Source organism: Sminthopsis crassicaudata, chromosome 3 (genome assembly GCF_048593235.1).
Source record: "Sminthopsis crassicaudata isolate SCR6 chromosome 3, ASM4859323v1, whole genome shotgun sequence".
In the NCBI taxonomy this organism is placed as follows: Eukaryota; Metazoa; Chordata; class Mammalia; order Dasyuromorphia; family Dasyuridae; genus Sminthopsis; species Sminthopsis crassicaudata.
Window position 1 is genome coordinate 481,069,861 of NC_133619.1, and position 27,913 is coordinate 481,097,773.

Sequence of the window (27,913 nt, forward strand, 5' to 3'; positions counted from 1 at the left end):
TGTTCAACCATTCTCTAATAGATGGGCATCTACACAGTTTCAATTCCTTGTCATTACAAAAAGGACTGCCACAAACATTTTTGTGCATGTGGGTCCCTTTCCCTCCTTAAAGATCTCTTTGGGATATAATCCCAGTAGAAACAATTGCTGGATCAAAGGATATATACAATTTAATAGTCCTTTGGGTATAGTTGCAAATTGTTCTCCAGAATGGTTGGATCTTTTCACAACTCCAATGTATTAGTGTCCCAGTTTTCCCACATCCCAACATTTATCATTATCTTTTCCTGTCATATTTGGCTTATTTTAAAAAATCAGTTACTTGGATAAAGATAGACTTCTCAAATTTATAGGTGACACTAACAATGATAATAAGGTCACAGAATTGGTGTCCAAAAATGTTGAAACTCTGGCTAACTTATTTTAGGTAAAAAAATGAGCTATATAAGTTCAGTTTGGTGGAGCTATGTTTAGAATACAAGAAGGTCCTGAGGATTTCAGTGAAATGAGATGACTCAGTAGGTGTTAGGTTTTCTTTTCTTTTTTTTTAGCTAACACATTTTAGAATATAGGCAATGGTAGTTCTTGGAAATGCCCTTATTAGACAAGTTGGATGTTGTACTTAGTTCTTTCCCTTTATTATAGGCTGGAGTGTTCCTGAGCAAAATGGAAACCATGTAATTGGAGCATAAGTTGAGTGAGCTGAGGATGTTTAGTATGAAGGAAAGAAGACTTTGAAACATATTCACAACCTTCAGAGTGTGAGGTATCTTATAGAAAATAATTCAAATTGCTCCCAAATACAGTCTGAACTTTGAAACATCCAGTTCCTGGTGATGCTCTTTGACTGAATCCCAGAACAACAATAATTTCTGTAGTGTAAGAATTGCAGGTAAAAGGTAATAATGAGAAACACATTGGATAAAAGGAGGCTGCAGCAGTGTCATTGATGGAAAATAAATGAGGGAAATATTTAACTAGAATTATGACTGGGTTGGTCATGTAACAAGAGCCAAGTAATAGATGAATAGTTGGAATGGTATACATATATTATGGCAGTGTTATCCTATTAGAAAATTTAAAGAAATGCCTTTGGTCTGAACTACACTGGATGAGAAAGTATCAAGGAGTGTTACAGGGCCCTATGAATTAGGGCTTCTGCACTTTGCTTATACCTTCTAGATATGTGGTTGCTATAATGTGTTTTTCATGATATATATAGATATAGATATATCTATATAGATATATCTATATCTATATATCTATATATATATCTATATATATATACATATAAAAAGATATGTTTGCTTCTTAGAATTTTGTAACTGCAAGTGTTATCCTTCCTTTGAGGAATGTAAGTGACTTGATATTGCTTGATAGAGAACAGAGAATATATGAACACCCATATTTATATGTGTATACATATATGTATATATATACAAATAAATATGCATATATATACAGAGGCACAAAAGTGTATTAATAATTAAAGCCATTTTATTCATATTGAGATCTTTGTGTTTTAGATGTTTATTTTTTGGATATTTATTTTTATTTGGTTTATAGAGTTAGAGTTAGCATTCATATGTAGAATCCCAAGGAGGAAATATATCAGCACCTTCACCTGAAAGCCTTTGATCCTTGCTTCAGAATACAATTCTAGAGCATCCTCTTGTCATGGCCAGACACTTTGAAGGCAACTCCCCAAAAGATTTGTGCATGTCGTATTAATTAGCTATTGTCCTATATACTTATGTAATTTTAATTGCTTGATTTTTTTGTTTTTTGCTCCAAATTAACTGAGGTCTACTGAATTATAACTTCATAATGAATGGGGATGTGGTGTGGTACAGAGTAAGTTGTTAGATCTAAATATATATTGGAGGAATTGTCCCATTTGCACAAAGATTTGGAAGATTACATCATCCTGGAACCTCATTTCTCTATATCAAGTATCTTCTGTGTCAAATAAATCTTCTTTGGACACATACCAAGTCCTTTTAATTTCCCTAGTTTAGATTGTGAATTATCAAATGATTATTCATGTGGAGAGCTCCTTGCTAGTATATTTAGAAATAGTTATGTATGGGAGAAATTGATAAAATCTTTTTATTTAAGAACTTCTCACTCTAATAGAAAACTCTCATTCACAGTTAGTGACCCTACCCCAAGAAGATCATCCACACTGAAATCTCCTAATGTGTTTCTAGGGAGCAGGTAAATTAGGTAGATTAAAATTGGTTCTCTTCACCTCCCCCAAGAACAGAATTAGGATTAGGTGAAAATTATAGGCAAGTAGATTTTAGCTCATTTTAAGGAAGGACTTCCTCACCATAGGGACTGTCCAAAAAAAAAAAAAAGATTAAGTGATTTTTGTGAAGTAGATGATTTCCCTATTCTTGAAGACGTTCAGAGAATGGATGGCATACTTGCAGGAAGTTTTAGAGAAGTAATTCATGTTTCAGGAAAAGGTTAGACTCTTGCTAACTCTATTTGTGATTTTCCTAGCAAAGATACTGAAATGGTTTGCTATTTCCTCCTCTAGTTTATTTTACATGTGAGGAAACTGAGGCTAATAAGGTTAAGTGATTTGTTCAGGGTCAAAGAGCCAGATTTAAACATGGGAAGATGAGTCTTCCTGACTGCAAGTCCATCCACTAAACCACCTACCTTCCCAAGGGGTGGATGAGAGGACCTCTAAATTTTCTTACAATTCTATGAGTCTGATTCTGTAATACAAACCTGATTTAGTAAGAACAGAGATGGTTATTTAAAAATAAAATAGTAGGCATTATTTCCTTTAAACAGCTTACATGGTACAGTGCATAGAGCCCCAGCCCTGGCATCAGGAGGATCTGAGTTCAAATCTGTCCTTAGACATTTAACAGGGACTAGCTGTGTGACCCTGGGCAAGTTACTTAACCCACCCCAACCCTCAACCCCTGCCCCAAAATAGTAAAACACAAATAACATTGTATTTTGGAAATGTTCAACATAAAAGTTTAAATGAATTCCCACTTTTTTTTTTTTCCGAGCAACTATCATTTATTATTCTGTCTAATGTGAACGTCAGGGTTTTGCTGAAATAGATGGGATCTGAGAAGTTTGACTAGAAGATGACTGTTACATTTTCTTAAAGAATCCCCCCCAACTCCTGCTTCTTTTGAAATAGTGGTTTCTACCTTTATAAATCATTCTTTTAAAAATTTTTTTAGTAAAATGTTATTTTATTTTGCCAATTTCATCTAAAAACAATTTAAACATTCATTTTTTAAAAATTTCAATAGCAAATTAATTCTCTCCCTCTGTGCTTCTATCCTTCACTAAGAAGGGATATGTAGATAGATATAGATATAGTCATGTAAAATATATTTCCATATAAATCATGTTATGGAACTCTTCCTCCTAAAATACTCATCAAGAAAAATTTTTTTAAAAAGTGTTCCTTGATCTGTATTTAAATTATAGTCTTTTCTCTGGAGATAACATTTTTCTTTATAAGTTCTTTGGAATTATTTTAGATCATCATTTTGCTGAGAAAAACTAAGTCATTCACAGTTGATCATCATACAACATTATTGTTATTGTGTATAATGTCCTTATTTCACTTTGCATTAGTATAAGTCTTTCTAGATTTTTCTTAGAGTATTCTGCTTGTCATTTCTTATAGTATATTCCCTCACAACCATATACCACTACTTACTTGTTCAGCCATTCCCCAATTGATGGGCATCCCTTCAATTTTCAATTCTTTCCCACCACAAAAAGAGCTACTATAAATATTTCATATATATATATATATATATATATATATATACACATATATAGGTCCTTTTCCTTTTTGTTTTTAATTGCTTTGGAATACAGACCTAGTATCTTGCTAGGCCAACAGTATGTATAGTTTTATAGCCCTATGGACATAGTTCCAAACTGCTTTCCAAATGATGGAGTCATTTGCAACTCTCAGTCTCTGTTTTTCTAATCCCCTTTTCTTTTCTGTCATATTATGCAATTTGCTAGGTGTGAGGTGGTATCTCAGAGTAGTTTTAATTTGTATTTCTCTAACAAGTTGTAAGTTAGAATATTTTTTCCTGTCACTTTATGTAGATTTCATTACATTATTGGAAAAAATGCCCATTTATATCCTTTGACCATTTATCAGTTGGGATATGGCTCTAATTTTTACAAATTTGACTCACTTTTCTATATATTTGAGAAAAATTGCCTTAGAGAAACTTTCTGTAAAAATATTTTCAGTTATGATTACTAAATGTGTATCCCCTTCTCCCCCATCCTATTTCCCCTCTGTTTATCCTACTTATTCTCATCTTTCACTCTGTCCTTTCTCAAAAAATGTTTTGATTACTGTCTTCCCCATTGGTCTTCCTTCTATCAGCATCACTTCCCTACTTTTCTTATCCCCTTCCCCTCCTACTTTTCTGTAGATACATTTGTTTCCAATTGAGTATATTTGTGATTCCCTCTTTGAGCCAGTTCCAATGAAAGTAAAGTTCAAGTGCTCTCCCCTCCCTTTGCCACTTCCCCTAACTTCCCCTTCACTATAAAAGCTCTTTTAAACCTCTCCTTTGTGAGATATTTTATCCCACTCTACTTTTCCTTTTCATTTCCTCCCAGGATATTATTCTTTGCTAATCCCTTAATTTTATTTTTTAAGATACCACCTCATCATACTCAGTTCACACCTATGTCTTCTGTCTGATGCTATTTCTAATTGCCTTAATAATGAGAAAGTGTCATCTCATGTAGAAATGTAAATAGTTTTGAGTCCCTTATAATTTTCTTTCCTGTTTTATCTTTCTTGAGTCTTAAATTTGAAAATCAGATTTCTATTCAGCTTTTGTCTTTCAAAAGTAGTGCTTGGACATCCTCTGTTTCAATGAATACCCATTTTTCCCCCCTGAAGGGTTATTCTCAATTTTTGTGGGGGTATGTGATTCTTGGTTGTAATATTAGCTGCTTTGCCCTTTGGAATATCATTTCTTTATTATAGATACTATTAAATCTTACATGATTCTGACTGTGGCTCCATGATACTTGAGTTACTTCTTTTTGGCTCCTTGTAGTATTTTGTCCTTGACACTTTTGTATGGCTAAGAAATGATGAGGGATCACCATTTAAAAAAAAAAAAGCTGGAGAGATCTCTAGGAGCAAAACAAAAGTTTATTGTACATTCTTTCCAGAATTGGACATCCCACCCATTGAGCAGGCAATCAAAGGAAGGAGGCACCTTTTAGGACAGGTTTTATACTTATATAGTCCCCAATGCAAACACCCCCTTCCACCACTGATCCTCATCCTCATTGGATGAGGATCTTACATTCTAAACTCAGAAACTACCCAAGAAATTGAACTTGACCAATAAATACATAGTTGCCCATATTTGATTGAAATAGGGGGAAAATGATGTCATGGGAGTATATCAGGAAAGGGATTTAAGAATGCCCTTGAATCAATGCTCAAAGACCTTCAGGCCTACTCAAACTCTGAAGTACATAAAACCTTACTCGATTTTCACAACTGTCCTGAGAGATCTCACCTCATCTCATTCAGTCCCTCCTCTTATTTATACACTGAGATCTCTTCAAATTTTTGTAACATAATTTCACATTCCATCCCTATATTCCTAGGAGCCATAATGTTTTCCAGTGTCTCTCTGACTAATGTATGGTGGATCAGTTCTTTATCTTTACTATTCACAAACCCTCTTCTTCCCAAGTTTTTCAAATATATGCACCATACCCCAGGCATATTTCAAATCAATGTATATATTCCAATCTTGGTCCCTCAATAACTTCAACACTTGATTTAAAGCATTCAATTCATAAGTTTGAGCTGACCAATGGGCAGGTAGACTACCTTCGGTAACAGTGGAAGTTCTATCTCCATGCACAATAGCAAATCCATTTTTCCTTTTCCCATCTACCATCCTAGAAGAGCCATCTATAAACCAATTTACTCTCTCAGGTATTGGCTATTCTTGTAAATCTTCTCTTACTTTTGTTTGAAAAGCAATTAATTCTAAACAACAATGCTCCTCTCTGAGGGATGATTTTGTTCCAGGGGACAAAAAGGAGGCAGGATTAAGATTATTATCTTAGGTGATTACCAGATCATCCTTTTCTAATAGTATTGCCTCATATTTTAAAATTCTGGAATCTGTGAGCCATATCCCAGTCCTCTGATTTAGTATTATCCTTACTTGGTTTGGGAGACTTATTATAAGACTGCCTCCAAAGGTGAGCTTCCTACTCTTTTCTACCAAGAGAGCGGTAGCATTTACTGCTTGTACAGCCATCCTTTGGCTACCGGATCCAATACTTCAGAAAGGAAAGTCACTGGGCTTCTCTGCCCCTCTCTTATTTGAGCAAGAACTCCCAGAGCCACCCTCCTTCAACATTGACAAACAGGTGGAAAGGTTTTTCCAAGGTGGGGAGAGCCAATACAAGTGGTGTTAATTGAAGTAAGTCCTCCTGTGCCTTCAGAGCCCCTGGAGGGGCAAGCTGAATTAAGTCCTGAGGTGCGGCTAAGTATAGAGGAGGGCAAGATAACAATGGGTCCCATTGCTGTATCTTTCAAGTCTCCTCCTTTATGCCTTTTTCACTTTGATTCTTACTTAACATCATTGGGGCCCTGGAAAGCTATAGTCCAGCATTTACGACTTCCTCTGGACTAACAGATTCTTTACTATTAACATACAAATTTAGTAATTTAGTTTTTGGCACACTCAGTCCTCAAGGGAGCCATAAAGTTGTTACCTCAGACAAAACAACAATACCTTACCATCTTTTTCTTGCTTTTTCCTTTATATTTTGGCAGTTTATTCCCATTAATTTATTTCCCAAGGCACTATCTACTGGTATTTTCTGATTTTTTTTTTTCATTTCTCTCTTCGAGGGTTGGCTGGGACTGGGCCACACCCATTGAATTTGGATGGAATCTAAATTCCAAAATGCCCATACACATCAATTATCACCAATTGATCTCAGTCACCCAAGAAGGCCTATTCTATCCCACCCAGAGCACCCCTCCAGAGTCTGTAATTTGACTCAAGGGGCTCATTTCTGAGTTGCTGCGCGACAAATTGCTTGACTAATCTGTCCTCACACCAAACCAGTCAGAATTTTTATCCCAGAATCTCTCCCTTTGGCTTTACCCTGAGTTTCTCCACTTTGGGCCCACTTTATCTTGGGGAGCAAAGAGAAGCCCCTGGATGCTGGCAGGCTGCTTAAATCAGGGCAGGGTGCCATCCCACTAGCACCCAAGAGTTCGCCTATTCACCAAGTCATATGATCCCGGATGAGCCCCCAAAACTGTGTGGCTCAGAAATGGTGAGGGGTCACCATTTAATAAAAAGCTGGAGAGATCTCTAGGAGCAAAGCCAAAGTTTATTGTATGTTCTCGAGGGAACCGGGCATTCCACCCATCGAGCAGTTAATCAAAGGGAGGAAGGCACCTTTCTGGGCAAGTTAGACACTTTAATCCCTAATGCAAACACCCCTCCCACCACTGACCCTCATTGGCTGAGGGTCTTACATTCTAAACACAGGAACTACCCAAGAAATTGAACCAATAAATACATAGTTGCCCATATTTGATTGAAATAGGGAGAAAATGATGTCATGGGAATATAGCAGGAAAGGGACTTAAGTATGCCCTTGAATCAATGCTAAAAGACCTTAAGGCCTACTCAGACTCTGGCCTTACTCGATTTTCACAACTGACTTGAAAGATCTCACCTCATCTCGTTCATTCATTTTGGCATCTCTTTCAGCTGGAAGTTGGTGGATTTCTTCAATTTCTATAATACTGTCTGGTTCTAGGAGATCGGGACAGTTTTCCTTTATAATTTCTTGAAAGATGATTTCTAGGTTCTTTTTTGTGATTATGGCTTTCAGGTAGTCCTGTAATTCTTAAATTATCTCTCCTTAGCATGTTTTTTAGGTTAGTTATTTTTCTGATGTGATTTCACATTTTCTTCTATTTTTTTCAGTCTTTTGATTTTGTTTTACTATTTTGTGATACATCATGAAGTCATTAGCTTCTGCTTTCCCAATTCTGATTTTTAAGGAATTATTTTCTTCAGTGAGATTTTGTACCATCTCTTTCATTTGGATACTTCTTTTTCTTTTTTTTTTTTTAAGTTAATTTTATTCATTGAATTTTTGTGCCTTTTTTTCCAGGTGGCCAAGTCTACTTTTGAAGTTTTTCTTTTCTATGGATTTTTGTGCCTGTTATTATTAAATGAATTCTATTTTTAAAGTATAATTTTCAGTATTTTTATGTTTACTTTAACCAAGCTGTTGATTCTTTTTCATTATTATAATTTTCCAATATTTCTTCTATCTCCTTCATTTTGAGTTGTAAAAATTCTTTTTGAGGCCTTCCAGGAATTCTTTACAATCCTGAAACCAATTCACTTTTTTTTTTTTTTTTTTAGGCTTTGGCTGTGGCTGTTTTGATTTTGTTGTCTTCTGAATTTTGTGTTTTGATTTTCTCTGTTACCATAGCAACTTTTTTATAGTTAGGATTTTTTTTTTTTATTGTTTGCTTATTTTTCTAGCCTCTTTCTTGACTTTTAATTTGATGTTAAAGTTGGGCTCTACTTTCAGCATGCTAAGGAATCTGTCTTAAGCTTCAGGGGGTTTTTTGTGCAACTGTTTTGAGAGCCTGTTCTCAGGATCTGTAAATTTTCAGTTCTTCCAAGGTAGTATGATCTGAAATGTGTTTACTTTCAGCCTGTGCTCTGGTCTGTGAGTGACCATAAGCACTCTTTTCTGCCCTGGAATTATAACCAGGAATTATGAGCAAACCTAGCCCAACCCCCCTCCATCAACCTGCTAGGCGAACTTATAGTTATCATAACCATATTCTCCTGATCTAACTTCTTCCTCATCCTCCTGAGTATTATTACAGTTATTACTGCTCTATATTCTCTCCACTCCCCTGTCATCAACAATTCTGGTGTGCTGGTGCTCTTCCATGGGACTGAGACCCAGATCTATGTACCAGACAATGCAACAGCATCCTTTATCTTGTGTCAGCAAAGGAATCTCTGTAACCTTCTGATGGGTTGTTTGTGGGCTGAGAGGTATAGACACTGTGGTGCTGATTCAGTTGCCCCAAAGGCCCACTGTTGCCTTGCCTGGGAATTGCCTGTACAGAATTGTGCTCTACTTTCATCTTGGTACAACAGACTTTTACACTGATCTTTTCAGTTGTTTTAGGCTGGAGATTTATTTCACCCTATTTCTTTGTTGATTCTGCCACTCCAGAATTCATTTTGAGTTATTATTTTAAAATGTTTGAAGGGGAATTTGGGAGAGCATCTCCCATCTTGGCTTTATTCCCTGGATCATCCTATTATTTTGACAAAACTAGGAATTTTTTTTAAAAGGTGAAAAAGCAAGCTGAAATTAGAAGGCTGTGTCCAGGTGCATGTTTCTTGGGAGGGAATCTGATAGACAGCTGTAGGGATGAACAACATTTCCTTAGAAGAAAGAAATTTGTAAATTTGAAAACCAAACCAGTTTAGTTTGTGGCCATTTGATTATAATCATGGTAGTATGAGGTAATAGTAGTAATTGAAATTTACATAATGCTTTAAGGGTTACAATTACAAAGTGTTTTATATATATTATTATTTGAACTTCTCAAAAACTCTATCAAGAATTTTTAGAAAATGTTTTAATCCACATTTTACAGATAAAAAGTGTTTTATTGATTTGCCTGGGATTAAATTAAGTGCTGAATGCAAAATTTATTTTTAGGAAGTTTTCTTGACATTTTCTTTACATTGAAAACACAGATTATTCCCACTTTGCAAGAAGTCTCTTCTAGCAAAATGAAATGGGAAATTTATAATTCAATTAACACATTTAAAAGTATGTATAACATTCTATGTCTGTCTTTCACCATATCTGATTTTTTTTCCTGAGGCAATTGGGGTTAAATGACTTGCCCAGGGTCACACAGCTAGGAAATATTAAATGTCTGAGACCAAATTTTAACTCAGGTCTTCCTGACTTTAGCCTGATACACTCTCCACTGAGCCACCTAGCTTGCCCCTAAGTTTGTATTTACATAAAATTATTTATGCTTATATTTCTATATTTCTCATGTTCTTTTTACAAGATAGATTTTCCAAGTATTTTATACTTTCTGTAGTACAATTTAAGTGAAATGTATTTTTCTTTTTCTGCTTGTTTGACTAGCATTTTCTAGAAATGCTACAGATTTGTATTGATTTATCTATATATCCTTCAAGTTTGAAGAAATTATTTCAATTAATTTTTAGTTGACTCTTTAGACTAGATTTTCTACATGCTCTAGAGCTGAATTCAAAATTGAATGGAGGTTTCAAACAGATCTTTCTTGGCTCCAAGTTCAGTCTTTGTTCCACTATGTTGCCTTCAAGTCCTCACATTGTCTACTGGAGGAAATCCAAAGGACTAGCCTTTTGGATAGAATTGCATCCTGTCAGCATTGGAGAAATTGACCATAAATACTGTCAATTAAAGGCAGAATCTACAGCAAGAGAGGCCTGATAAACTTTGGTTTTGACATGATAACTGATCAAAGATATCAATACTTGTATTTTCACTTTCTTATATAATGACAGTGTAGTTAAGGGATATATATATATATATATATATATATTTTTTTTTTTTTTTTGAGGAGGATAAATTTGAAAGCTGCACAGACTTTTATTTTCTCTTTTCTATCAGTATCAGTTGATTCACAATATTTTGGGTGTATGTGAATGAGGAAGAAGGAACAGGGAGGAGTTTCTCAAATGGCAGTTAAAGATTTTCAGGGCTTTTTTGTGCCTCTCCACCTTCCTCACTTTTTTTTAACTATCTCATTGACTAAATATCTATTCCAACAAATTCTTCTGACATACTCAGGATAAAATATCATTTAAAATGTTAGAATTATTAAGAGGGACAAGCAAAAGCATGATAGGAGATGGTGGCCAGCTCAGTCAGTGCTAAGTTTGGAGAAAAAGTAGAGAGGGTCATGATTTGCTTAGAAAATGGCAGTCTGCACTATTTAACCAGGGGTTAAAATAGCCAGGATATTTGAGGAGTGGAGTTCAAGTTAACTAAGCTTGGTATCTATAAATGAATGTGGCTTGGAAAGGGTACTTCTTTGTCTGGATCTCCTGAGGAAGAATTGCCTGATGGAGGCAAGTCTGTGTTTGTTGCATGGTTTATGTTGACCTTCAAAGAAATGGATCATTAAGTATGTTATTGCACTTTTCCAGGGTGTTTTGTGCCCCATGGCAAAGGCTCAGTTTTCTGATAAGGGCTGAGACTATGATGATGCAGTTTTAAGAGACAGCCCTGACGTAGCACTTCTGAGACTCTATCCCATCACCCTATGGACATAATTTGAAAGCCTAGTCATAGCAATAAGCTTGGCAGAAGTTGAGTAGTGATCACTAATGGATTGAACATTAGGCAGTAATACCATTAATAGAATATTTAAATAGATTCATCTTTTTTCCCCAAATAAGTATTGTATTAGTGTTTTTATTACTTTGATCTTGCTCTGCCATAGAAGCAATAGAAAAAACACAGTGTAGTTTTTCTATACAATTCTTTCATGTGTAATTTATTTAGCTTTTTACTCTATGATCTGGTGAAATCTTTCACAATATCTGAGATTATACTATTAAAACTGTAGCAAAAATAACTGATATGAAGCTCTTATTTTTCTTTTAAGTCTATAAATGAAGGGGGAAAAAAGATGATCTTTGCCATGGAATCATAAAATCTCAGAGTTGGATCATCTAGTGCAATCTATAGCTTGAGTTACTATATTTTATTCTAAAAGCAATAGAAGAATTTCTCAGTTTGGCAGTTAAAGCCATTTTCTATCTGGCTCTAGTCTATCTTTCCAAAAATACTTCATACCTAATTAACCCTTTCAAGAACTCACTGTTGGGAGAGGAAACACACGACTCAGTGAACGTCCTCACTCCCTCACAACCAATTAGATAAATTAAGTCTCAAAATTAGCTCAGGACTGATAGATACCACAAGGACTGGAAGCACGACTTACCAGCTGAAGAGAATCTGGAGTTTCAACAGGAAAGGTCAGTTCTCAGGGGAGGAATAAGAAAGACCAGCACAGACGGTGGGGTAGGGGCACACTGCGCCCATTGCGCTGGGAGGGGCTCTGGGATCAGAGAAGCCACTGAGGTAAAGGAATCTGGCACAGGCTGTTAGCTCTTCTCTGCTAATTATTTAGCAGTTCAGAAGAGAAAGCCAAAATATTTTAAAACTCAGATTAGATTTTCCCCGGACCCTGGGGGTGACTCTGTGGACTCGGGGCACCAGGGGGTGTGGCCTCAGCTACCTCCTGAGAATAGTTAAGAGATTGACAAGTGGGTGGATACGGCCCAAGGCAACACACACTGCCTAGCTTAGCTGGAGGGAGTGGAACTCAGCTCCAGGAAGTCCCAGAGAAGCGGAACCTTTGAACTAGGGACCGCGGTTTCTGGCAGACACTTCCAGTTTGAGCACAGGGGCTTCTCACGTCACCTGCTGCAAACATCCACTCCCCACCCGGACACATAGCCTGGGCTTCCTGCAGTCTTCACTATTCTACGCCCTCGAAGCACAGTAGTGCTAATCACCTCTGAGGCACTCCCAGGGAGGGGGTGGGGAATTCTCTCCCAGAGCTCTCTCTTAGCTCAGGCTCAGGAGCCGCTGCATCCATCCAGTCTGGGAGGAAGCTGGTAAAGAAGTAAATAATTTCCTACCCCAGAGACAGACCCCAAAAGATTTTTTTTAAGTATGAGCAAAAAAGCTAGAAAAACTATAGATTCCTTCTATACAGAGAAAGAGCGGGTGTCCAACCCCGAGGAAGTTGACAGCAGAGAATCAGATAACAACCTAAAGGGGAACGATTCCTGCCCCCCATCACATAACTCTCTCCTAGAAGAAGCTCTTAAGAAATTGAGGGAGATCGAAGAAAAATGGGGAAAAGAAAGGGAAGTTATGATAGAGAATAACAATGTCCTGAAATTGGAGTTGGAAAAAATAAAGAATTCACAGGAGATGCAGGGAAACAAAATTAGTGAATTAGAAAAGGTTAAAAAAACACAGGAAAGTAGGATTTCTGAATTGGAAAAGATAAAAAAGTCTCAAGAAAATAGAATTTCTGAATTGGAAAAAGAAAATAATTCTCAAAAAAAAAAATTAGGGAAATGGAAAAAAACTCAATAGAGCAAAATAATTCATTTAAAAACGAAATTGGGCATTTACAAAAAGAACTAAAAACTGTGAAAGAAGAAAATAACTCCTTAAAAGTCAGGATGGAACAAATAGAAATGAATGATTCACAGAGAACCCAAGAATCAGTCAAACAAAACAAAAAAAATGAGAAGCTGGAGAACAACGTCAAATACTTACTGGGAAAATCTATAGACCTGGAAAATAGATCTAGGAGAGATAATCTGCGGATTATTGGACTTCCAGAAAACTATGACCAAAAAAAGAGCCTAGATTCTATTTTACAGGAAATTATCAAAGAGAACTGTCCAGAGATAATAGAAACAGAAGGGAAAGTAGATGTGGAAAGAATTCATCGAACTCCTTCTGAAATAGACCCTAAAAAAAGAACACCACGGAATATTGTGGCTAAGCTGCAGAATTACCACACAAAGGAGAAAATCCTGCAAGCAGCTAGAAAAAAACAATTTAAATACCAAGGTGCCACAATAAGGGTCACCCAAGATCTGGCTGCCTCCACATTAAAAGATAGAAGGGCCTGGAACCTGATATTCCGAAAGGCAAAAGATCAAGGACTGCAACCAAGAATGAACTACCCAGCTAAGTTTAGCATCTTTTTCCATGGAAGAAGATGGTCATTCAATGAAACAGAGGAATTCTATATGTTTCTAAGAAAAAAACCAGACTTAAACAAAAAATTTGATCTACATCCACAAGACTGAAGAGAAACAGAAAAAGGTACACAGAACCCTTGAGAACTGTAACTTTGTTGTGGGTATATAAAAAATACTCAAGGATAATTTGATTTTACTGATATAAAAGAAAAAAAGGGGGGTGTGGTAAAGGGAAGGAGGTCGGTTCAGAAAAAGGGGAAGGAGTGATAAAAAGAACTCACTGTTACAGCCCAAATGGCTTACTTTGTTTTTCACAGATTTCTACTGCCTCAGAGTCTTTTTTATGGCTAGATTTTTGTTCATTCTTCTAGTTAGTGTTCTCCTTCTCAAATTTCTCATATTTACTGTTAATTACCTATATATTCATTAGAAAGCAAGCTGCCTGAGGGCAGGAGTTATTTTTTAATTTGTTTCTCTAGTACCTGGCACAAAATAAGTTCTTAATAATTGTTGATTGAGTTGAATATCTAAGCAAGGATGTAACTTTATAACATTCTTGACAAGAGGTCATTCAGAAAAACTAGTTTGATCTCTCTTTTACTGGACAACTCTTCATATACTTGAAGACTGCTTTTACGATAGTTGTAAATCTGTTTTCCTCCTGGCTACGCAATCAGTCCTTGCAACTTTTCCTTGTAAGGCAGCTATTAGACATGGTCCTGCTGATCAGCCACTTTCCAAAAATGTGATGCCTATTAGTGAACTAGTACTCTGGATAGGGTTTAATCTGGACAAGTATATAGAGTATTATCTCTCATATTCTAAATACTATGTTTCATTTAATGCATCCAAAGGTTTGATCAGAATTGGTTGTTTTTGTCACATTGTCAATTTATACATGTAGGATACTAAAGTTCTCATCTTTCTCGACTATGAATGATGTCTTGCCACTCATAGACTACCCTTTTACTTTATATGGAAGTGTCGTGCTTGAAGGGATATAAATGTAACCTTATTAACTTCAAACCATTATTCTGTAACTGTCAGCTGTTACTCACAGCTTTAGCCAATACCATTTTCATATTTTTAATTTCAATAACCACAATATTAATGTTATGGATAGGCTTTTTACTGTCAAAAAAATCTCTGTGGTATTGTTGATAGTGTCATTAATTTATCAATCATTGATTGGGATAGATATTTTGTTTTTATCACAATGAAAGGTGTTACAAATGGTAATAAATGTGTTTACAAATAAAAACCATTTCCCTAACATCATCTTCTTTCCTTTCATTTTCAGCAACATATTGTACATATGTAATGAAATGAGCTTATTGAATTGCTTTGGTGCTTCATTTACTTGCCATGAAAAATAGGAAAACTTTATTTTTTCAGTTAATTGGTTGCATGATATTCAGACATATGGGCCAGTTCCCCTCATATGAAACATTTGAATCTTCAAAGAGCTGTTACTTTGCAGACTTACACTGAGATAGCCATTCCTTTTGCCTGCCATTCTTAAGATAGCCATTCCCTCTGACTTCCATTCTATCACTTTAATTAATATATCTTGCAAGGTGTAGTTCATATGCCACCTTCTCTTTCATGAAACTTCTCTGATCACCCCATGTAAAGTACAGGCTAGCTTCCTGGAAGCCTCTGGATCAGCCAGAGTGAGGATAAGTAAAAGTCCTTGGTCTTTAGGGGGAGAAGTGAAGGAGACAGACAAACTACCACAAAGCTCACCACTAATTTCTCTCCTCCTAGTTCTGCTGCAAAGTGAGTCTCACTTGTCTCACCCCACCTTCTAATCCTTGCCTATGATTATCTGTATACACCTAACATTGAGCCTGTACCAAACAATGAGAAGGGCCATTTTTCCAAACATATGCTAATAGAGTCATTGCCTAATAGGTAATTAGCCTTAAGTGCTCAGTTGTCTAATTCAAGTATACCTTTTAAGAGTTTCAGCCCTTTACAACCCCAACTAGGAATAATCTATTTCCTCTGAATCTCTATAGCATTTAATTCCTTGAATTATGATTATTTGTAAACATCCTTATCCCTACTATAGGGAGAATTTCTCTAGAGTGGAGGAAATCTGATATATGTTTGTAGTTTTTTTCCACCTTTGCTTAAAGCCCCCAACAGAATACTTAGCTTAGAGAAGGCACTAAAATATTGGTAAAAACAAATGCATGAATAACTTCCATATCATCCTATTTCATTTACAAGATAATAGCCAATTTGCAATACCTACCAAACTTGTAAGCTGCATCTTCAGTCTTATTTTCCACTATTAATTCTTCTCTTCAGCCAGATGAGGATTCTCACTATTGTGTGATCTACTCTATAGTTTACCCCTCTTTTCTTCTTTTGCTTGTTTCCTTCAACTTTTACTCATACTTTGCTCTTTTTCTTCTTCTCCATCTGATGAGATTTGGAAAGGAGATAGCTTAAGATCAAAAATACCAACAGGAAATTCCTTTTTTGGGATAGACTGAAGGAGATAATAGAGAATTTTTGTCTTATTTACAACAACAGAGAATTCTTGTATTATTGACAAATATCTCCAGAACCTTTTGATAACATCTCTGTGCAAACATTGTTTTGATGACTCCAGTCGTCATGTATATATGTAAGGAAGGCTGAAAAATGAAATCTTTGCATTTGGTATATACCAGCCAAATGCCCGTCAACTGACATCCCCCTTTTCAGGCATTTTGGGTCTTCCTGAAGGCCAAATGCCTGTCTATCCCTTTACTATCTATAAAGACTTTGTTTCCATACAGCCTTAAGTAGCAAATTCCTTTGCTGCCGAACTCCGCCCTTGGTTACTTTGGGGAAGGAAGGAGAGAGAGAAAAGGAACTGACCCATCTTGGTTTAGAACCTCAGTTTACTTCTCATCACATCTACTTAGATCCTTCATGGATCAAATCTTGTCTTCTTTGTAAAGACTTCCAATCAGTCAATAAACATTTATTTAGTATCTACTATGTGAAACAGTATGCTAGGCAATGGTGATACAGAAAAGAAGCAAAGCCCCTGCTCTCTCGGAACTTAATTCTGGTTTTTGTATTTGAACTGGAAAGAATTTGCTCCTATGGACATGGAAAATTTAGCATAGAAAAGAGAAGACTTGACTAGTGGTTGGATTAGGGAACTGAGTATATGATTTCTGTTTTCAGGTTTTTGAAAGGCTTTTGAAGTGTGTGAGAAATATGGTTCATAGTTTGAAATAATTCAAAGAGATTATCTTAAAAGTCACAAAAAAGTTTATTTACACCATTGTTGATTGATGAACTACTCTGAAAAGAGAGTCTAGCAGTTTGAAATAGTTTGGGAAGATCTTTATATACTGAAAATTTGGGACTTGGCTAACAGTCTACAAGGTTGTAAATTGTAAGAGAGAAGGAAGAAGCCAGGAAGTATTTTCATCCAGATAAGGAAACCAAAGTCTTTGCAATGTATTGTGGATCTGACTGGATGTTTTTTGTTTTGTTTTGTTTTGTTTGTTTGTTTTGCAGAGGACAAACAAAAAAAAAGTCTACAAATTAGGGTTTTATTGCTCCACATTTCTTAGCTGGGTAGGCAGTTTTGAGTAGTTTTGGCTCTGACCCATCCCTATTATTTGGAAAAAGGAAGGAGATATGTTCTACTTGACTAACAATAGCAGAAAATAGAGCAATAGATGAAGATTATTGAGATAGTTTTTGGCTGGAGTTAGGACAACTTCCTTACCACCAGAGCTCTCTCAAAGTGCAGTGGACTTCCTTGGCTAAGTGGAGGGCTTCTCTATTTTTGGAGGTTTCTGGGCAAAGAATGGCTGCTCATTTGTTAGGTATGGTTATAGGGATTCCCTCTAGCTGGGATTAGAATGACTATTGACCTATGGTTGTCTTCTCAAGTGTGTTCATTTTGTTCTATTACTATGTCATAACTTCCTTGAACATATGTCTCCTCTGTCATTTACTGGGAATATAAGTGGATAGGAAATTGGCCTAACAGTAGTACTAAATAAGTGTATTCATTTATATCTATCAGCATTATACATAAATATGGTTAAAACATTAACTTTACTCAAATGGTTCCCTTGGACCTGTGTTTCAAGATCGAGCTTGCAAATTCAAGATTTGTTTGTCCTTGATATGCTCACAACCATTGTCATGGAAATCTAGCTTACTCCCTGCTTCTTATTTGTTTTTTTCATCAGTAATCCCTAAGCTTGTCTTTTCCAGGCTCTTATTTTTATATTTACAAAGCACTTAGCATAGTTTTTGGCTGGTAGTAAGGGCTATATAAATGTTAGCTATTTTTATTATTATTATCATTACCTGCCTAAGTAGTACCCTAGGAGTGCGTAGTAAAAACTCAGTAATAATCCCAGGATAACATACTAGGTTACTATCTTGGGAAATATATACTTGGTGCCTTGATTGACCTCTACATTTCTTTACTCCTTTATTAAATGTCATAACTGACCTCTGAAGTTTTACCCCTTTCTCTTCCAGATATAATCACCAAGCATAGCTTATTTATTTCTGTTCTGGTAGCAAAAGTGCATATTACCATCTGACTGTTGCTACCTTTTTCTGATTTAATTTCTATCAATTTGAATTTGGAACTTTTTTTTTTAATCCTGTCTTGCTTTTAATAACTGTCTGTTAAACTGAGACCTGTTTAGCTGAATTTCTGTCCTTCTGCCTAAACCTGACTTTGAGAAATTACATATGTTAATTATTTCTTAGCTACCCATATACTTGACTTCATCTCTGTTCTGATAACTGAGTGTTTCATTAATTATTAGGTTCTAGCAATGGTAGACATTAACTGGTAATCCCAACACTACTGACATTCATGGAACCATGGAAACCTGTGAGTTTTGAAGCTTGAATCTTTAAGTATCAGGCTTCAGTGATTAAAATCCATTTTCAAAATTTAATTTTTAAAAACTTATAGGAGCCTGTCAACATATATTTGGATGCTTGCTGTATGCAAGAACACAATATTCTGAATGTCCTGTCTCTTGTTTCTTGTCTCTCCTCTCTCTCTCTCCCCATGGACCTCAAAAAAGGAAAGGAGAGCAGCTTTGTCATTTCTGCAACAAAATGAAATCATGTTCCTTCAATAGCAACTTTTTGTTTTGCCAGTCATTATTTCCTTAGAATACTGGGGTAAAAACAGCATAGTTGCAGTATTTGAAAATATGGAGTTTGGGGAAGTTGAAGTATGTGTGAGGGATTTAGAGCTCGCTTTTCAAACTAAAGCTAGAATTACTGTGATGTTTTACATTTGCCTTTGGTAGATTTAGGAAAAATAATCATCCTTTACTCTCTTCTCCAAATGCTCTTTTAAGGCCAGAGGAATATCAGCTTTCATTGGTTGAGGATGTGGGATAAATCAGGATTGTATCAAATATGCTTAACAGTGCTTAGCATATAGTAAACACTATACAAATGCTTATTCCTTTTTTTTTTTTTTCCCCTCATCATACTCATTAGTATTTTTGTTATGTTTACATGCTAGCTAGGCTTTCTTAATAAACAATCACTGAATTTTGAAACAAATGCTGAGTTTTTATTTGCTTGTTTTTTTTTTTTGTTTGTTTCTGAACTGTATTTTGAGATTTTTAAAATGAATTTTCTTAATCTGCTAAATTAATACTCATGTCAAATCAGTTAGGAGTTGGTATATAAACAGGGGAGATAGCAAGCTATACTTTTGAGTCAAGAATACCTGAATTTCAGTTTCCCTTGTAATCAAGGGTATGCTAGAAAATGTTTGACATTTGACTGTACAAAGGGGGAAAAACTGAATGGAGGATGTACTTTTAAGATCAATTTGAATAATTTTTTTTTTATCAGAGACGTTAACAATTTCTTCATTACTTATTAAATCTAAATGATCAATAAAACAATAAATTAAGCTCTGATTGGTAGTATTTTCTTGGTGTAAATTATATAATATGGAAAAAATAATCCTTCTGAACTGGTTAGAACATGCTTGTGACATGTATTAATCATGTGACCCTGGCTATATTGCTTAATTTCTCAATCCAGACAACTCTCTGACTATAAATTTCAGATCAAATACCAATTTGTATTGATAGAAAGAGATAACTCAAGTGGAAATTCCCTTTACCAATGAAATCACAACTAGACCATAAAAATTTAGTAAGTATTCAAATCAAACACATATTTATTAAATATCCACGTGAGAGGCAATTTACCAGTCCTTAGAGGCATAAATGTAAAAATTCAGTCCACTTCTTCAAGAAACTTACAAGCTTCCTCTTACAAGAAGCTCTACTGAAGAGGATAGCTCATTCAAAGGTAAATGTCATCCAAGGTAGAGTGTTATGAGGGCAGAAAAAAGACTCAGACAGAGAGCTCTAGAAAAATTGGAGAAATGACAGTACTTTAGGGGAAGGCCTCTTGGAAGGGGAGTATTAAAGAAAAATCGGAAAGCCAGAAATCAGGAAGGAATACCTTCTTTATATGAGAAATAACCTTTATGAATAAACAGAGGCAGGAAATGGAATGTAAATTGAAAACAATCAGCAATTATCTAATTGGGGTAGAGTGTAGTATATTAAAAGGGAATAATAGTGTATACATTTTTAAAATGAGGTTGCGTTCTGATTGTAAAGAGCCTGAAACACTAGTCTATGGAGTTGATTTTTTTTTCTTATTGGCAATAGGGAGAAAAAGAAGATTTGGGGTCTGTGAAATAATATGGTAAGGCTTTAAAGGGCATGAGGTATAGAAAAAGAATTCCAGATTTAGAGTAGTAAGACATGGATTTAAGTTCTGGTTCTGCTACCTACCAGCTGTGTGACCTTAGGTCAATCTCCCAGTGCTTAAGTTTGATGTAAAATAAAGGTTTTGAAAAAGATGACTTTTTAGGGTCTCTGTCAGTGCTAAATCCCACTTTGTATTTGTTTGATTTCTTTTCTCTCTCTCTCCTCTCTCTCTCTCTCTCTCTCTCTCTCTCTCTCTCTCTCTCTCTCTCTCTTTTTCTCTCTCTCTCTTTTATTATAGCTTTTTATTTACAAGATATATACATGGGTAATTTTTCAGCATTGACAATTGCAAAACTTTTGTTCCAACTTTTCTCCTCCTTCCCCCCACCCCTTCCCCCAGATGGCCAGTTGACTAATACATGTTAAATATGTTAAAGTATAAATTAAACACTATATATATATATACATGTCCATATAGTTAGTTTGCTGTACAAAAAGAATCGGATTTTGAAATAGTGTACAATTAGCCTGTGAAGGAAATCAAAAATGCAGGCAGACAAAAATAGAGGGATTGGGAATTCTATGTAGTGGTTCATAGTCATCTCCCAGAGTTCTTTCGCTGGGTGTAGCTGGTTCAATTCATTACTGCTGTATTGGAACTGATTTGGCTTATCTCATTGTTGAAGAGAGCCAGGTCCATCAGAATTGATCATCATATAGTATTGTTGTTGAAGTATATAATGATCTTCTGGTCCTGCCCATTTCACTCAGCATCAGTTCATGTAAGTCTCTCCAGGCCTTTCTGAAATCATCCTGTTGGTCATTTCTTACAGAACAATAATATTCCATAATATTCATATACCACAATTTATTCAGCCATTCTCCAATTGATGGGCATCTACTCAGTTTCCAGTTTCTGGCCATTACAAAGAAGGCTGCCACAAACATTCTTGCACATACAGGTCCCTTTGCCTTCTTTAAAATCTCTTTGGGATATAAACCCAGTAGAAACACTGCTGGATCAAAGGGTATGCAGAGTTTGATAATTTGTTAGATTTCTTGAATAATTATGTGAAGGATGCTTGAGGAGAATAGAGACTTAGATGAAAGGAGACAAAACATTTAGGTAGCCATTACAGTAGTCCAAGCAATAAATAATGAAGGCCTGATCTAGATTTGTGGTAGTATTATTAGTTAAAGATAACGGAATAGATGCAAAGGATATTGTGGATGTAGAATAGCTAGAACTTGATGATTGGTTGTTGGAATTATCATGGAGCTATCGTCAGGCTCATACAAGATTTAGGTGCTTCCACATTAAAAGAGTGAAGGGCTTAGAATATGATATTCCAGAAGGCAAAGGAGCTAGGATTACAACCAAGAATTACCTATCCATCTTTGGGAGAGGAGAAAGAAAGGAAAGGATGGATGTTTAATAAAACAAGATTTCCCAAAATTTCTCATGAAAATACCATATAGAAAATTTGATTTTCAAATATGAGAGTAGAGAGAGAAGCATAAAAAAAAGTAAACAGGAAAGAGAAATTATAAGAGATTCCATAAAGTTGAACTATTTGCATTCCTACATAAGAATATACTTCTAACGCTTAAGAACTTTATCATTTTTGGGACAGTTAAGGGTATATACATAGAGGACATGGGTGTGGGTTGAATATGATGTAATGATATCTTTAAAAAAAGAAAAAGGGTGAGGAAAGAGGAGTGCATGGTGAGAAGATTAAAGGGAGAAGTAGAATAAGGTAAATTATCTCACATAAAAGAAGTACAGAAGAGCTTTTTTAGTGAAGAGCAAGATGGGGGAAGTAGAAGTGGGATATTAGTGAAATGTGCATATATTTTATACTACTGAATATAATATATACTCACAGTCCATTTGCTCTCTCATAGTTCCTTTTCTGTGACTATTCTTTCTTCCTTCTTACTAGGTTTTTTAAAAATTTTTCCAGATGCCAATAAATACATTTATCAAGCTCCTACTCTATTGATTTTCCAAATTTTAAATAGTAACAATCCTTATCCTCTTCCCTTTTTAACAATAACAACAAATGCCACTCACTTTTCAATTTTTAATATTGTGAGTTATAAAAACTGAAAAAAACTGTTAATTTCATTCAAATTACTCCCCCAAATTTTCTTTCATAATATCTAAATAAAATTAATTATTTATTATAGTTTTCATAACTCACTATCTTAAACATGAAAGAACATAAATTATTACTGTATTCCATTCACTTTCATAAGATCCTAGATTGCTAAAGGACCTTTTGAGGTTATGTAGTGTAATCCTTTCGTTTTATAATTGAGGAATTTGAGACATAAAAAAATTAAGTGACTGTAGCAGTCTTTCTTTGGCACTATACTGGTTCCTAAAGGCAAGGGAAGATGATAGGACATTTGTTACCCCTTCTTAGTCAACCCAAATGGTGGGAATACCTACTTTCCTCCCAAGAGGTCTAGGACATAATGGGTCAGCACTGCAGAAATCACAGAGCAGTAGTCTGATCACTGACAAGTTTCACTCAGGGATGCTGGCCTCACTCACTGTGGGGCATTATGTAAGTTGAAGGGGTATTAAGCCCCTGCTTCTTCCTCCAAATGATCTTGGATCTTTTTTCTTACAGCTTACATTATAAAATATGATTTGTGCTTTCAAGGAGTTTATAATTAAAAGTTAAAATGGGGCAATTAAATGCTAAACATTTAGCTGTTTTTAGAAAAACTGAAGTTAAGGACTAAAGTAGTCCAGGAACTCCCAGTCTATTGATTAAATAATCAATAATCACCAGTACTTGGAAACATATTCATGTCTTCTCCATATTTAAAAAATAAAAAACAAAAACAAACAACCAAAATACCTCACTTCATCCATCCATTCTGGATAGGTTTTATCCTGTAGTTTTCCTCTTCTCTAACTAGACTCCTAGAGAAGGCCTTCTATGATTGGTGCTTCCATTTCATTGTCTCTCACTCTTAACTCATTTCAGTTTAGCTTACAAACTCATGATTCAGTTGAAATTACTATCTCCAAAGTCATTGGTGGTATTTTAATTACCAATCTATGGTCTTTTCTCAATTTTCATCTTCCTGCTATCTCTCCACCCTTTGACACTGTTGATTAGCCTCTTCTCCATGGTACTCTCTTCTCTCTAGCTTTTTGTGACATTGCTTTCTCCTAGTTCTCCTTATACTTGTGTGACTACTCCTTCTCAGTCTCCATTGTCAGATCTTCTTTCAGTGCTCACTAATTATGGGTTACCTCATGGGACTGACTGCTTTGTCATAGGGTAGGGGACCGGAAGAGAAGGGGATGATGAAGAAAAGTAAATTTAATGTTCATGTGAGAGAAGGGAAAGGATTTATTAACAAATCCAGGCTTTGCCCTCCCTCTATATCATTTCCCTAGATGATCCTCAGATCCATTTGTGTAGCTCTGAATTTCTAGTCTTGTATCTCCAACTACCTCTTAAGCATCTCAAATTGTAGAAGACTTAAACACAACATGCCCAAAACTAAACTAATTTTCTCTTCCCTCAATCTCTTCCTTTCTTCCAAACTTCCCTCTTACAGTTAAGGATAGTACCATCTCAGTTACTTATTTTTTTCTTTCTTCTACCCATATCTAATTAGTGGCTGTGAACTGTGGTTTTTGCCTTCAGAATACTTCTCATACACTTCCCTCTCTTCTTTAATGCTGCAGGTACAGTATCTTGGTTCAGGCTTTCATCACCTCACACCCTGACTATTACATTAGACTCTCCTGCCTCGAATTTTCCTAATCTGGTACATCCTCCATTCACTTGTCAACTTGGTTTTCTGTAATGTCATTTTGACCGTATCACATGTTTCCCCCCTTCATTCAATTTCAGTGACTCTCTCCCAGATCAGATATAAAATACTCTGGCTTTCATGAACCTTCATAGCCTGGGTGCTTCCTATCTTCACAGTGTTTTTACTTCTTACCCCCTTGTATCCTTTAATCTAAAGACATTGTCTTCCTTGATGTTTCTTACACATGACACTCCATCTTGCAACACTGGGCATTTTCACTGATTGCTTGTCATTTCTAGACCGTCTGGCTCCTCATCTTCACATCCTGGCTTCCTTAACTTCCTTGAAATGTCAACTCAGGTTCCATCTTCTGCAAGAACCCTTTCCCGATCTTTTCTCTGATAGTAAATCCAAGTTACCTTATATTTATTTTGTTTCCATATCTTCCCCTTTAGACTGGGAATTAAGAAGTAAGGAGAAAGGATTTTTTTTCCTTCTCTTTGTATTCTAGCATTTAGCACAGTGCCTGTTATATAATAGGGCCTTAAATTCTAGTTGATTGATTAGAAAAGATTGGGGCTTGGAAAATAAAAACTTTCTAAATAGGAAATAGAGAAGAAAGGGGATTTAGGGATTGGAGTAAAATATAAGCACAGCAGGTAAAATAACAGTGAAATTTTGTAATTGTGAATGAATATGATGTATATAAAATATTCAGTCTATCTGAACTTGAGAAGATATGATCTATGGAAATAAGGTGAGATAGTAGGGTTGAATTGTGGAAGAATTCAAAAGCCAGGCAGAATAGTTTCAAGTTTAAGGTAGTTTGAGCTGGGTTTGCCAGTGGATGTGCATGATAGTAGAACATTGAACTTGGATGAGCAAGGTCAACTAGGAGGCTTAAGAGTATAATCAGAACATGAGATAATGTGCATGTAGATTAGGATGGTAGAGAAGGAGAAATTAATAAAAATTCAGAGAAAAAATAGTCTAGATTTCAGCCAAGCAACAAGCATTTATTGTCTTATATGAGATAGGCATTATATTAGGAGCTGGAGATACACAGAAATGGCAATTTCTTCTTTCCAGTTTATAATTCTACAGAGATAAACAGTCCCTGATGGGGAGTTCTTCAGCCCAGAGATCATAAAAACCTTCTGAAGAGTAATTTCCTCCTCCCTTGGCCTATTGACTAGAGGGTAGTAAATCAAGATGGGCAGTTGTAAAGTAGCTAGATACACACACACACACACACACACACACACACACACACACACACACACACAAAACACAATTATACACAGTTATAGGGCAAAATTAAGCCTGCTCCTTTGCTTTTTCATTGAATTGTGTCAGGTGATTTGGAGGGAGGGAAGTGTTTTAATTTTGGATTTGCCTTGTGGTCACCCTAGATGAGGTGACTTAGAGACTTCCCTTTGAAATAGGTCCAGCACAACCTTGCAGGCTCCATTTCTTTGCTCTTTAAGATTACTTTCTTTGTTGAAGTGACAGAGAAGATGGTTTCTCTAAGCTCACATAGAGTTTTTCCATTTTCTTCTCCTCCTCATCTGTGTATAATGTCCCCTCAGATTTTATCTGACCAGTTCACACTTTTGCTAACCAGTTGGGCCCCCAGAGGGATGGCTGATACCACTTCAAAGATTTTATGGGCAACTTGGGTGACTATCTTGTTAAATCCTAATTCTTAAGCCCAGACTGGTGTGATTTCCCCTAATAGTCCTCAGTAGGTTCAGTTTGGTGGCACCTACCCAAATCATTGCCACCGCAGAAACTTTGAACTATAGTGGGACTAAAATGATTGAGTGTCTACCTTATGAATGAATGAATATGAATGAGCCTCTGGAGAGGGGCTTTACCAGTCTATCTAAAGACAGATGAACAGTCCTAGTTCGGAAATGGAGCTAGTCAAAGCTTCTATGTAGATCTGTAATGGGTTTACTACTCCACCTCATCACCGCCTCTCTGAGAGGAGGGTAGGCTAAACCTCATTTCTCACCAGACTGCATTATATTAGGACTTCTGACTTCTCCACTATGGCCCAAAGTTGGGAACCTTCTCCTTCTCACATACTTCATCCCCAACCCCACTTGCTTTTTAGCTTTTGTTTATTGTTTTCTCTCATTCATTTGTAAATTTTTCTAGGACAAGGACTATCTTTGTTTTTTCAGACTTAGATCCCCAGTGCTTAGCACTGTGCCTATCATGAAATAGATGCCCAGTAAGGGTAGCAAGGGGGCACAGTAGATAGAGTTCAGGGTCTGGAATCAGTAAGATCTGGATTCAAAACCAGCCTCAGATACTTAGTAGCTTATGACCCTGGGCAAATCATTTCACACTGTTTGCCTCAGTTTCCTCATCTGTAAAATGAGCTGGAGAAGGAAGTGGCTAACCACTCCAGTATCTTTGGCAGAAAATTCCAAGTGGGATGATGAAGAGTCAGACATGACTGAACACTAACAGAAAATAATTTTTTATTGATTGATTGAACAAATTGTCAGTAGCCACTACACTTCCAGCATGGGTGTGAGAGAGTGTCCCAGTCTCTAAATTAATACAAAACAATAAATACAAAACAAAAAAGCCAGTAGACTTAGTTTTCTGACAAAAATATTTACTCAAATGGTTTCACAATCAGTCTAATTCCAAATTATTTTATTCTAACCCCCAAGGGGGCACACTTTCCTACAAATACACACAGAATACTGAAGAGGGAAGAATGGGCAAGAACTTGGAGTTTGTACTTAACTGTTGTCAGTTAAGCACAAGTGTAAGGGATACAGTCATTTTCTCCAGAAAGTACTTTCTCCAGAAGATTCTCATGAAATTTTCTGTTAGTTACTCTCTGCTATTCTGGTAATTCTGAGCTCTATCCATCCTAGGATTTGATGTCTCATCTGGATGGGCTGGTCTCCTAAGCTAGGCCTGGTAGGACCCTTGCTGGTTATACTAACTTCTCACTATAGCCTCCTGATTGTAAGCCTGGATAGGAAAGGATGTTATATTTCTGGGCAGCTACTGGTGAATTGGTGAGGCTCTGCAGATAGGTGTCTCTTTAGGATGAGTTCCTCTGCTGATCTCCTGTAATCACCTTATTTATGAAGCTATTTATCTCTTACAGCCTAGAGAAAGAAGAAGGATTAGCTCTCCTTTTCTCCAAATTTTTCTTTACTTAGAAGCTTCTTCCTTCAGTCAGTCATTCCATGTTTCTTTAGGGATTTCAGGTTTTCATTTTTTTCCTTCCCAAATTTCTCTGAGAATTTTATATAGGTTGAAAAGTGGCTGGGGTATAAATGTAGTCTTTGCCTAAAGAGGTGCCTTCTTTGTCTTACGGGCCACTTCATATGTAATTACAGTATTTAAACCCACTTCACTTTCTAGGTAGACATTTTCTATTTTGGGAAAGATTTTTCTTTTTTGTTCATTATTTTTTAGTTTCTCCAGATCTTTGACTCTTGCCAAAAGCTCACTAAAGCATCTTACCACAAT

At 36.0% G+C, this 27,913-nt stretch overlaps 1 protein-coding gene across 11 annotated transcripts in view; it reads left to right on the forward strand.

Annotated features, from left to right (window-relative positions):
• ATP8A2 (ATPase phospholipid transporting 8A2) overlaps window positions 1-27,913 on the forward strand; it is a 667,830-nt gene that overhangs the window by 48,067 nt on the left and 591,850 nt on the right. For 2 of the 11 annotated variants that reach the window (XM_074303626.1, XM_074303627.1), the window contains exon 2: window positions 646-766. The exons of 8 other annotated variants lie outside the window; for them this stretch is intronic. The gene's annotated coding sequence lies outside the window, so the exon portion shown is untranslated. Of the gene's footprint in view, window positions 1-645; window positions 767-27,913 lie in introns of those variants that run through there. One more of the 11 variants, XM_074303633.1, reaches the window with a different exon arrangement.